The following is a 10,940-nucleotide window of genomic DNA, read 5'->3' on the forward strand; positions in this document are numbered from 1 at the left end:
GGAAAAATCCTGGTGCTATGCTTAGTCATCACTCAGTACTTCTCATGACCAGTGCTATGGAGAGGAAATTTTGGGCTGTAGCTGGGGAGACCAACACACTTGCAAGAATTAAAGGAGGCTTGGGCCGGGGATTTAGCTCAGTGGTGCTGTGCCAGTCTTGTAAGCGCAAGGTCCTGGTACCAGGGGGAAAAATACCCCAAAAAACAAGAATTAAAGGAGGCTTAAAGACAGAGGGCATTCTGAGGGACACGCTTGTCCTTCTGTCCTCTTGCCCACCTGAGCCTGTATATTTTCTCTGTATCCACCCAACTTTGTACCTCTTCCTTCCCTTAATCCCTGTATCCTCATCTTTCAAAAAAGTTTCCTTAACCAAGACTATCTCTGCTCTGCTGTGCCTGTTATTTAAACATTGAACCAAGTGTTTGAGTGCCTCATGTATTTAGGAAACGCTTAATACTGTGAGAAAGACAGAGGCCTAGAGGGTGGACAGTGCCTGAGTCACACAAGGACACCTTCATGAAGGAACTGTTTATCACCAGTTATGTGCTAATGGTTGAGGCTGGCCTTGAACTCAGTGTGTAGCCAAGGCCAGCCTCAATTCATGGCAATCCTCCTACCTCAGCCTCCCAGAGCCTGGGATTACAGGAGTGTGCGACTACGCCTGGCAAACCCAACACTTTTGTGATACCTTGCAGTCTCCACCAACCGAAATTTTTAGTCATGTATGAAAACTTTAATATATAAAGTAAGCTGTACTGAAAGGAGGAAAATAGCACAGATGACTCCATGTGCTCATATGCAGCAAGGTAGTTTTGCAGTGTGCCGCAGGTTCAGAGCATCATTGAAAAGATACTGCTGTTATTTTTCATTCAGGCACCCACACTAGTACTGGTTTGTGTAACTCTCATATACTGTGTGTAATACCCAGGTAACATCTAAGCATGGTTCCTGCCTCTGAACCACTTTTATTTACTTGTGGAGATGAGACATAAACATGTAAGAAGTAGAATAGCAGTGTGTGGTCTGGCTTGTTTGGTTGCAGGAGCCTGATTTGGTTAGGTCAGATAAAGTGGTGGTTATAGCATAGGCTCTGGAGCCAGCCACATGCATTCAGATTCTGGGTCTGCTATTTAATTGATGTTTTTACCTTGGGCACATTACTTAGCTTCACAGAGCCTCAGTCTTCTCATCTGTAAAGTGAGAATAATACTGTCTACCTCAAGAAATTATGTGTGGATTAAATTAGTGGATATAGGTAAAACTCTTAGCACTGTATCTAAATTATTTCTATTTAAAGTCAAAAATCTCTTTGAAGAGCCGGGGATTTAGCTCAGTGGTGCTGCTACCTGCCTCACAAATGTAAGGACCGGAGTTCAATCCCAGATGCAAAACAAAACAAAATAAATCAAAAACAATAATCTCTTTGGGCCAGGGATTAGCTCAGTGGTTCCATTGCCTGCCTTGCAAGCACAAGGACCCAAGTTCGATCCCCGGTACCAAAAAAAAAAGAATCTCTTTGGAACCAGGCCTTGATGGTGCAGGCTTGTAATCACAGCACTCTAGGAGACTGTTGCAGGGGGACTGTACGTTTGAGCCCAGTCTGGGTAGTTTAGTGACTTAGTGAGTCCTGTCTCAAAGTAAAAAATGGGCTGGGGAACGTCATCACTATGAATCCCCTGGATTCAAACCCCTCCCCCAATCTCCTTGGACCCTGAGCATTAGAACTACAGCATAGATGGTTTATTGGAACTGGAAGCATGGGGTGTTCTGAATTTGTGGTAGCGACAGGGGATTGCTAGAATTCCTCACTCCCTCCCCGACTTCGGTCCCCTTCTCTGCATTTCTTGTCCCCTTTCCTGCTGTATCTGCTTTGATCTCTACTTAAGTCTGGCCGTGTCTGCTCACTAACAGCTTCTGGTTTCCTTTACATGAAGTAATAATGGCATTTTCTGTTTGCTGGTTTGTTTGTTTGTTTGTTTTTTGGTTTTGGGGTTTTGTTTTGTTTTGTTTTTTGTTTTTTTTTTTTCTGTACCGGGGACCGAACTCAGGACCTTGCTTTGCCAGGCTGGCATGGTGTCACCAAGCTACATACCCAGCCCCATTTTCCATTTTCTCTCTGGTTGGTTGAGGGGAAGTTTGCCCTAGGTCATCATTTCTGGTCCAATTTGGACTGACTGCCCTTGTAACCCATCTCTTGGACTCTTGCTAGGGCAAGAAAGAGAACCAAATGATTGAAAATGCAGTTGCTTAGACAGCAGGAGCTGTGAGCCAGGCAAAACACATTACAGGCTTGGACTCAGATTTTTGAGGTCAGATTTTGGCTTGACTAGTCAAATGTAACCTTAGGCCAGTTTAGAGCTTTCAAACATCAGCTGAGGCATAGATTCACCATCACTGCCCTAGGCAAGTCATATAATTGCTCTAAATTTCCTATACCTGTAAGATGAGTACAGCAAGAGTGCTCACCTCGAAGTTTGTTAGGTTATACTTTTAAAGCACTTAGCGGTATCAGAAATGACAGAGGTGCTTTAAAATTACTAGCTAGTATAATTACTAAGGGGAGATGGGAGTGGCAATAAATGTAATCTATGAGTAACCCAAGTGGGGAAGATGTCCTAAGGTAGTAAAGATAAGGCCCGGAGGAGGGGACGGATAATGGCATTGTTCAGAGAAAGGGTTGGGATGACTTTCAGTCCACAGCTCAAATCTGTTTTCATGAGGCGTTTCCAGATTCCTATATTCGCAATTTGGTCAAAGTTTCGTAGCACCCTATACATTTCCATTGCACGAACTGAGCACTGCCATCATTAAATAATCAACTGTAAAAATCAGCTGTTTTGTGTCCACCTCCCCCATCAGAATATAAGCACCAATATGGCAGGGGCTGCCCCCATTTATGAACTGTTCTGTTCTTCACCCTAGTGCACTTGTTGGCACGTGGCTGCGTGTAGACTGGAGCATTTGGAATGATAGTTAGAATTGGCAAGTTTTCTTAGTTTGTCAAAAATGAACCTAGGAAGATAGATCTTTTACAAATGAGGGATGGAGGGAGGGAGAAGGGAGAGGAGGAGAAGGGAATGAAAAAAGAATTGAGATGTTTTATGTACATGTGCCAACTCCCCAAAAGGAATGTGATCATTATGTACTAAAATATGTACTAATAAAAATATTTTAAATATTCTAATAAATTTGAACAACTGCAACAAAAAATTGAAACCAGAGGCTTTAAGTGACTTGTCCCCAAAATAACATATTAGTAGCAAAGCAAGCATAGAAACCAAAGGGCTGGGAATGTAGCTCAGTGTCACTGCCATCTACCTTGAAAGCGCAAGGTTCTGAGTTCAATCCCTGATAACCAAAAAAAAAAAAGATGGTCATTTCAGTCATAACTTATTGAGCACTATGATATATATTCTTAAGGTTGTTTCTAATAACAGCTTTATTGAAATATAATTTGCATGGCTATACAATGCAAACTTTTGGCCGGTCATGGTGGCACATGCCTGTAATCCCAGCACTCGGGAGGCTGAAGCAGGAGGATCCTCGAGTTTGAGGCCAGCCTGAATTACATAGTGAGTTCAAAACCAGCCTGAGACCCTGTCTCCAAAAAAAAAAAAAAAAAAATCCAACCTTTTAAAGTATTTTAAAGTGGTTTTTAATATAGTTTACAGATTTATGCACCCATAACCTCTATCTTAATTTCAGAACATTTTCACTGGCCCCATGTGAAACCCAGCATCCATTAGCAGTCACTGTCTACTGCCCTTCTCCCCATCCCCTGACCATCGTTAATGTACTTTCTGTTTGTATAGTTTGTCACTTCTGGACATGGCACATGAAGAAGCATGCAATATCTTCAAGGTTCCTTTGTGTTACAGCATCTAGCAGCAGTACTTCATTTCTTTTTATTGCCAGTTACGTTCCACTGTATAGATACCACATTTGTCCATTCATCAATTTTTGTTTGTTTTGGTACCAGGGATCGAACTAGGGACCTTGCACTTGGGAGGCAGACAGTGGGACCACTGAGCTAAGTCCCCACACAGTATTTGAAAGGCCACATTTGTAGCCTAATCAGTGCATAAACCAAATTGTAACTATGTTACGTCCCTGGACATTCTGAATCTTTGAGTATGTGTATGAGAGAGAAATAGGCACTATTGGGTTTTATTTTTCCACTGCAAACCATTGGAAAATATTTAGTACTTGTTTTTTTTGGTACCAGGGATTGAACTCTGGTCCTTGCGCTTGCAAGGCAGGCGGTGGAACCACTGAGCTGAATTCCCTGCCCTGGAAAATATATATATGGTGGAATAAAGCACACATATACCTGGCTTGGGGGTGTTGCTCAATGGCGAAGTGTTTGCCTAGAATGCATGAGGCCATGGGTTGATCTCCAGCACAAGTAAAAACAAAACATGCATGCATATATACACACATACATATCTATATTTTTGTTTGTTTTGTTTTATTTTTTAAGATAGGGTCTTGCTTTGTTAGTTCAGGCTGGCTTCAAACTCAAAGCAGTCCTCTTGCATCAGCCACCCTTGTGCTGGGATTACAGGTGTATGCCACCATGCCTGGCCACATATATATTATTAAAAAATCAATTCCTATCCAGGCGTGTTTATGCACGCCTATAATCTCAGCATTTAGGAGGCTGAGGCAGGAGGATCCCTGCAAGTTCAAAGCCATCCTGGGCTACTGAGTAAGACCCTGTTGTCTCAAATAAAACAAAAAAGTAAAACAAAAAAGCAATTCCTCTATCATCTTCCCCTTTTGGCTTCTTCCTTCCTGCACATGTGAGATATATTTCCAGTTTGTTGTTGTTGTTTTGTTTTGTTTTTAAAGACAAGTTCTCATTACATAGTTCAGGTTGGCTTTAATCTCACTATTCCCAGACTGGCCTGGAATTTACTTTCACCCTCCTGCCTTTGCCTCCAGCTGGGATCACAGGTGTGCATCACCATGCCCAGTTTATCCTCCTAATTTAAAAACCCTCTTGTCTGATCCTTGCTACCTCCTCTAGGCATTATCTGATTTCTTCTCAAAGTAAGACTTCTCTAGAGAGGGTACCACCCCCGCAGTTCTTACTTCTTCATTACTCCCTTCTTCTCTAGCCCTGTTCTCTGTCCTGTGTTCTCATAGCTGCAGTTCTCACAAAGGTTCCCAGTGGTTCCAAGGGCCTCAGCCTGGGATATTTTGTCAGTTCCTTCTGACCAGTCCATAACACTTGAGACCATCGGCATCCTGTCCTCCTGCAACACCTCCGTGGCTGTTTCTTAGAGGCTGGCCATGGCTCTTGTATTCGGCCTTCACCTTGCTCCCTCCACATCTGTTCTGGGTCTGGCACCCTCACACTCATGAGTGTCTTTATATCTCTGTTTTCAGATCCTGTTTCTCAAGGGCCTGATACACATGTTCTCTAAGCCTCCTCCCACATCTCAGACTCAGTGTCCAAACCCAAAGTACCGTCCCTCAGCACAGCAGGTTTCTCTTCGCTCTTTTTTATTATTATTATTATTATCATCATCATCATCATTATTATTATTATTATTTTTTTTTTTTTATTTTTTTTTTTTTTTTTTTTTTTTTTTTTTAGGCATGGACTTGTTAGATACCCAAGCAGGGCTTCAATTTGCTTCCCACAGTGCTGAGATTACAGGGGTGAGCCATCAAGCCTGGCAGAGCAACTTCCTCTCAGTTTTGGGGAAAGAAACGAGGCCTCAAACAAATGCTTGCTCAGGGACACATGGCTAATATCCAAGTTCTCACTAGAAAGCTCTTGTGCATTGCTCTTCCACCATTCCAAGCAGTGTTTTAATGGTTTTAACTGGCTTTAGTGCTTTTCACTTTCACAGTGTGTCTGACATACAATCATATACTGCTACGTGTCCATATGTGATTTTGGTTTTTGAAGTTTTTTAAATTTTTATTTTATTTATTCATTTTGAGACAGGGTTCAGGTTTCAGCTTGGCCTTGAAGTCTGGCAATTCTCTTGCCTCAGCCTCCTGAGTCCTAGGATTACAGGCATGCCTCACTAAACCTGGCTCTTGTCCATGTTTGGATATTTGGCCTATCATCTTTCTCATATGTGGTTGAGCTCCCATTGTGCCTAATTCAGGAGTTGCCACCTAATTAGTACCTAATTAATATTTAATAATAAATGAAAATAAGGTCACATTACCAATTTTTCCAGATTAGGGCCTAGCCTAGTATAGGCAACTGTACATACTCAAAATAATTCTTAGTGAGTTATTGATGGAACATCTATAAATATAGGGCTGAGGTGCCCCAACACTCTGCCAGCAGTGGGAAGCTGTATGAGTTTTGGAGCAAAAAAGAAATATTAGGAGAGTATGTGTTTGGAGGGTTAGATGGGCCATTGGGAGCAGAAAACAGATGTGGGAAGGCGGGAGCACCAAGAGGGAGGACCAGAGGGATGGGTCTGAAGTAGCAGTGGAGGAATTGAGACTAAATCGGGAATACTTGAAAGGAGAAAGGACAGGGTGACTGGTGTAGAGGAGAGAGGAAGAGCTACAGGCATAATGTGGAGGTTGGGTTTGGGTCAGGAAAATGTGCTGCTGTTGAAAAGCAGAGTCTCTGAAGAACATCTGTGTAGGGTCTGAGGTGCGGTGGCCAGAATTTATGTGATCTTGGTGGATTCTCTGAATCACTCTTTCAAGTAAGCAAAGTCAGGAAGCAGGCTTGAAATTCATTAGATGTTAGCGTACGAACCCAGTGTCTCTGGCCTCAGAGATTATTTCATGCCTCATTGCCTCCTAAACATAGAAGGAAACAGATTGGGAGTTAGGGTTACAAAATTAAAATCACAACTGTTAAGTCTTTGCATCCTTGCACTGCTGAAAGAACTAAAGTTAGATTCAAGAAAGGACTTCCCAACAGTGATTGTTACAAGAACATATGAACTCGTCTCTTAGGATATCTTTAGGGAACCGTGTCCTCAAGTCTGTGAGTCTAGTATTGCAAGCGACAAGACTTCCAGGTTCCTTGCAGCTCTCAGGTTCACACCAACATCTCATTTACCCTACGTCATCTTGCAGTGAGAGTGCCTTCCTTTCCTATAAACCCTAATGACTTTTTAGCTCTATTAAAATTGTTGTTGTTGTTGTTGTTGTTGCAGTACTGAGATTGAACCCAGGACTTTCACACTGAGCTACATCCCCAGCCCTTATTTATTTTGAGACAGGATCTCACTAAGTTGCTAAATTGCCCAGGCTGGGATTGAATTTAAGATCCTCCTACCTCAGCCTCCCATAGTGCTAGGATCACAGATTTGCACCACCACACCTGGCATCTATTCAGCCAGAGTGAAATAATTGAATATAGACCTGGAAGTTCTTGGTCTGGCCAGCCTGGACTCCATGAAAGCATGTGGAAGGAGACCCTCTGTGATTCTGGGGCCGGTTGGGCATATTCTCAGGCTGCTGAATGCTGGGCCTGGGCTAGCTGCTGTCATACAGTCACAGTCCATCGCCATACATTCTGTGATAGGGCCAGTGCAGACAGCCAGACTTCTCCTCTGAGAAAATGGACAAAGGGTACAGGTAGAACATTCTTTTGGGTTTTTTGTTTTTGTTTTTGTTTTTTTGAGACAGGGTCTCACTGTGTAGTTGAGACTGACCTGGAACTCGCTATGTAGCCCAGGCTGGTCTCGAACGCACAGCGATCCTCCAGTCAGGCGTGCACCACCACGCCCAGTGTAGGTAGGACATTCTTAAAAAGCCTCAGCCAGGCATAGTGGCACACATCTGTTAATCCCAGCTATTCCAAAGGCTAAGGGCGGACATGTGGCTCAGTGGGAAAGTACTTGCCTGGCATGTGTGAGGACCTAGGTTCCATCCCCATTACCCAGGGTGGGGGTATCTCCTGGTCTTCACTGTGCTCAAGTCCTATTGCATATGCCTATTACTTCAGGACATGAAGTGTGTTTGGGATACTTCATGGGTTCTGTGTGTGTGCGTTTATAAATCTCATAATTGGTTTTCAAAAACAGGGAGAAGAGTTCTACATTATGTACTGTTAGGATGATGAACACAGAGGCCAAGTGTTGCCTGGGAAGTTTTTCCCCAGATGTCCTCCCTCCCTCCTCCACCTTTCCCTCCCTTACCCTCCCCTCTCCTCTTTTCTCTCCCCCCCATCCCCCTCCTCTCCTCCTTTCTTTTCTCTCTCAGGGCATGCTCATGCGCTCTCTTCTCCCCCTCATACAGGCCTTAGGAAGGGTGTAGATGGCCTTGGGACAGGATGGGAGGTCAGGCACCCTGCATAGGTTGGGCAGGAGAGTGAGCCTCTTCAGAGGCTTTGTTTAGCCCTTGGTCCCTCTCCTCTGGGCACTGTTTAGCTCAGAAAAGGAGACACAGAGAGTTCTTCCTGTTCACCTGCCTTGCCCAGAAGCTTTTTCTCACTGTAACCTGTTCTCTCTTAACCTGGAGGTCCCTTCCCCTGCTTCTGAATGCCGCAAGCCCTTGTGCCAGGAAAACTAGAGAGGAGAGAAAAAGAACCAAAAGAGAGTGGCTCCTTCCTGGCCCCTCCACCCTGTTAACTTTGCTCCTCCTTGCCTTTAAAATAAAATGATAATGACGATAATTACTTTTATTGAGGACACCCTCTGTGCTAGGCTCCATCTTAGCATTTTATGGGCATTACCTCACTTGAAGTGTATACCAGTCTCAGAGGTAGGTCCTCAGGCATCCTCATTTTCAGGTCCGAGGATTCAAGACACAGAGCTTTTGAAGTGGACCGCATGTTTTTGGAAAACCATCCCTGATTTCTTTGTTCTGCCTCCTTCTGACTTTTCCCATACAGTATTAACTCTGAACCCTCCAGAGAAAGGGCAGCTGGCCATCAGGGTTCCCCTGTGAACCCCCTGCACCGCTCCTATCGTAACCAAATACTTCTTCTCCCCTCCAGCATCATCATCTTTTCTTGAAGCACTGATGCCTTGCTCTTTTTGTGTCTCCCATTCCTTCCCCTCAGGACCCTGCTGGGATCTTTGAGCTGGTGGAGGTGGTTGGCAATGGAACCTACGGACAGGTGTACAAGGTGAGACTAATGGTACAGAAGTATGACCTCCATGTCCATAGTGCTCTCTTGAAAAGAATTGAAAGGAGCAGGTTCCATCAGGCCTAGAGATTTGAGGGGCCTACAAGAGGTCACAGAGACTGAAGTCACTCTTGGAAAGGGGCTGAGGGTGTGTCTCAGTGGTAGAACACTTGCTTAGCATGCCTAAGGCCCAGGTTTCATCCTCAGTACCACAAGGGGTGGGGGAGGAAAGGAGGAGAGAAAGGGTGGACCTCAGAGAGAGGAAAGCAAAGAGAGCAACCAGAAGGTGGCATTTGGCTGGCTTCTGCCCTTTGAATGTAGAGCTAGTCTTGGGTGTGGCAGGAACCGGTCTACAACTGGGTAGCTATGGGACAGGAAGTGGGCGGAGCCGTCAGGGCTGTGGGAAGTTTATGGGGATGTGGCTGTCAGAGCTCATCTGCGAATCCAGAGCTCTGAGTATGTGTTTTGCTCCTCCCAGGACTTAAGGTTGGTGGCTTTTATAGGTGGCCTCCCACAGAGGGAAGTGGCTTTCTTGACCTCCTGAGCTGCCTGCAACAGAGCTGGAGCCAGAGCTAAGGGCTTCTGTTTTTTTCAGTTTTTTTTTTGAGACAGACTCTTGCTATGTAGTTCTTGCTGGCCTTGAACTCACTATGTACCCCAGGCTGGCCTCAAACTCACTGCAGTCCTCCTACCTCAGCCTCTCAAGTGCTGGGATTGTTGCTATGTTCTACCACACCCAGCGTGCTTTTTGCTTTTGAGGCTGCCTGTCACCTCCACAGAAGTGGTGTTCTCCTGGCTACTGATAGTAGCTTTTAACTATGCCAGCCCAGCTCTCTCACGTGGCCTGACCACTGCCTACACTTGCAGCAGCCACTGAAGGGAGTGGGGATGTTCAGGGGCGGTGCTGCCCTGTGCTGAAGACTCATTAGAACCCATGGTCTGCCTCTTCATCTCCAGACTCAGCAGTGCTTGGTATTTCATAAGTCCTCTCTGTTTCCTGGATCACTGGGACCATGTGCCTTTCTCCTACCCTCTTTTCCTTGTAAGCTTTGGGGAAACAGCCACCCCCCATATCATGCCTAGGTGTTGCCATGGAAATAGTAGCACTGTGCTTTTGCTTCTCTAGGCTTGGGGTCTTGAATGGCTGCTGAGGACAAAAATAATCCATGGTATGAGAATCTGCCTGTCCCTACCCTGTGCTTCCTAGGAAGTCTTGGACTTTCCTGTCCAAGTGTCTGATAGCTCCATTTCAGAAGGATGGTGGGGGAGGATAGGGAATGACTAGGAGCACAGTAAAGAAGTTTTATAAGTGAGGCATGGTGACGCACATCTGTGATTCCAGCACTCAGAAGGCTGAGGCAGTAGGATTGCCACAAGTTCAAGAACAGCCTGGGCTGCATAGTTAGTTCAAGGCCAGCCTGAACTACATACCAGACCCTGTCTCAAAAATACAAACAAAACTAAATTAAAAAAAAAAAAAAGAGGAAGTTTCAAGTCTGGTGACAGAGCATTGGCACATGTCAGCTGGCCCCTGTTTCCCCAAGTTCCCTAAAATCTCAGCTGTGTGCCTATTCTTTCGCTGTTGACAACGATAAAAAGCCTTGGGGGTATGACCGACTGATCCTGGGAGAAGCTTCCTGTGTAGAGTGGATGGTCCAGGAAAGTGTGCATTTTGTTTTGCATAAGCAGAGCCCCTTCTTCCCTAGGTACTTCCATTAGGATGGAGAAGTATCTTTCACTCCCCACTCTAATTTTCAGTCTAGGGAAGCTAGAAAAGAACATAAATACGTGTCATTCGTGTCCCTTGGGTTTTTTTTCTCTTTTTTTCTCTTTTTTTTTTTTTTTTTTTTTTTTTTTTTTTATGGTTTTCCTTTTT

General features: G+C 44.6%; 1 protein-coding gene across 12 annotated transcripts in view; it reads left to right on the forward strand.

Moving 5' to 3' along the window:
- Nucleotides 1-8,998: 8,998 nt before the first annotated feature.
- Mink1 (misshapen like kinase 1) overlaps nt 8,999-10,940 on the forward strand; it is a 21,264-nt gene continuing 19,322 nt past the window's right edge. For 7 of the 12 annotated variants that reach the window (XM_010605793.1, XM_019204769.1, XM_019204770.1 and 4 more), the window contains exon 1: nt 8,999-9,064. The gene's annotated coding sequence lies outside the window, so the exon portion shown is untranslated. The remainder of the gene's footprint in view (nt 9,065-10,940) is intronic. The other 5 variants (XM_010605788.1, XM_010605789.1, XM_033762830.1 and 2 more) reach the window with 1 other exon arrangement.

The sequence above is a fragment of the Fukomys damarensis genome, unplaced genomic scaffold, assembly GCF_012274545.1.
Source record: "Fukomys damarensis isolate Sample0158 unplaced genomic scaffold, DMR_v1.0_HiC HiC_scaffold_13, whole genome shotgun sequence".
In the NCBI taxonomy this organism is placed as follows: Eukaryota; Metazoa; Chordata; class Mammalia; order Rodentia; family Bathyergidae; genus Fukomys; species Fukomys damarensis.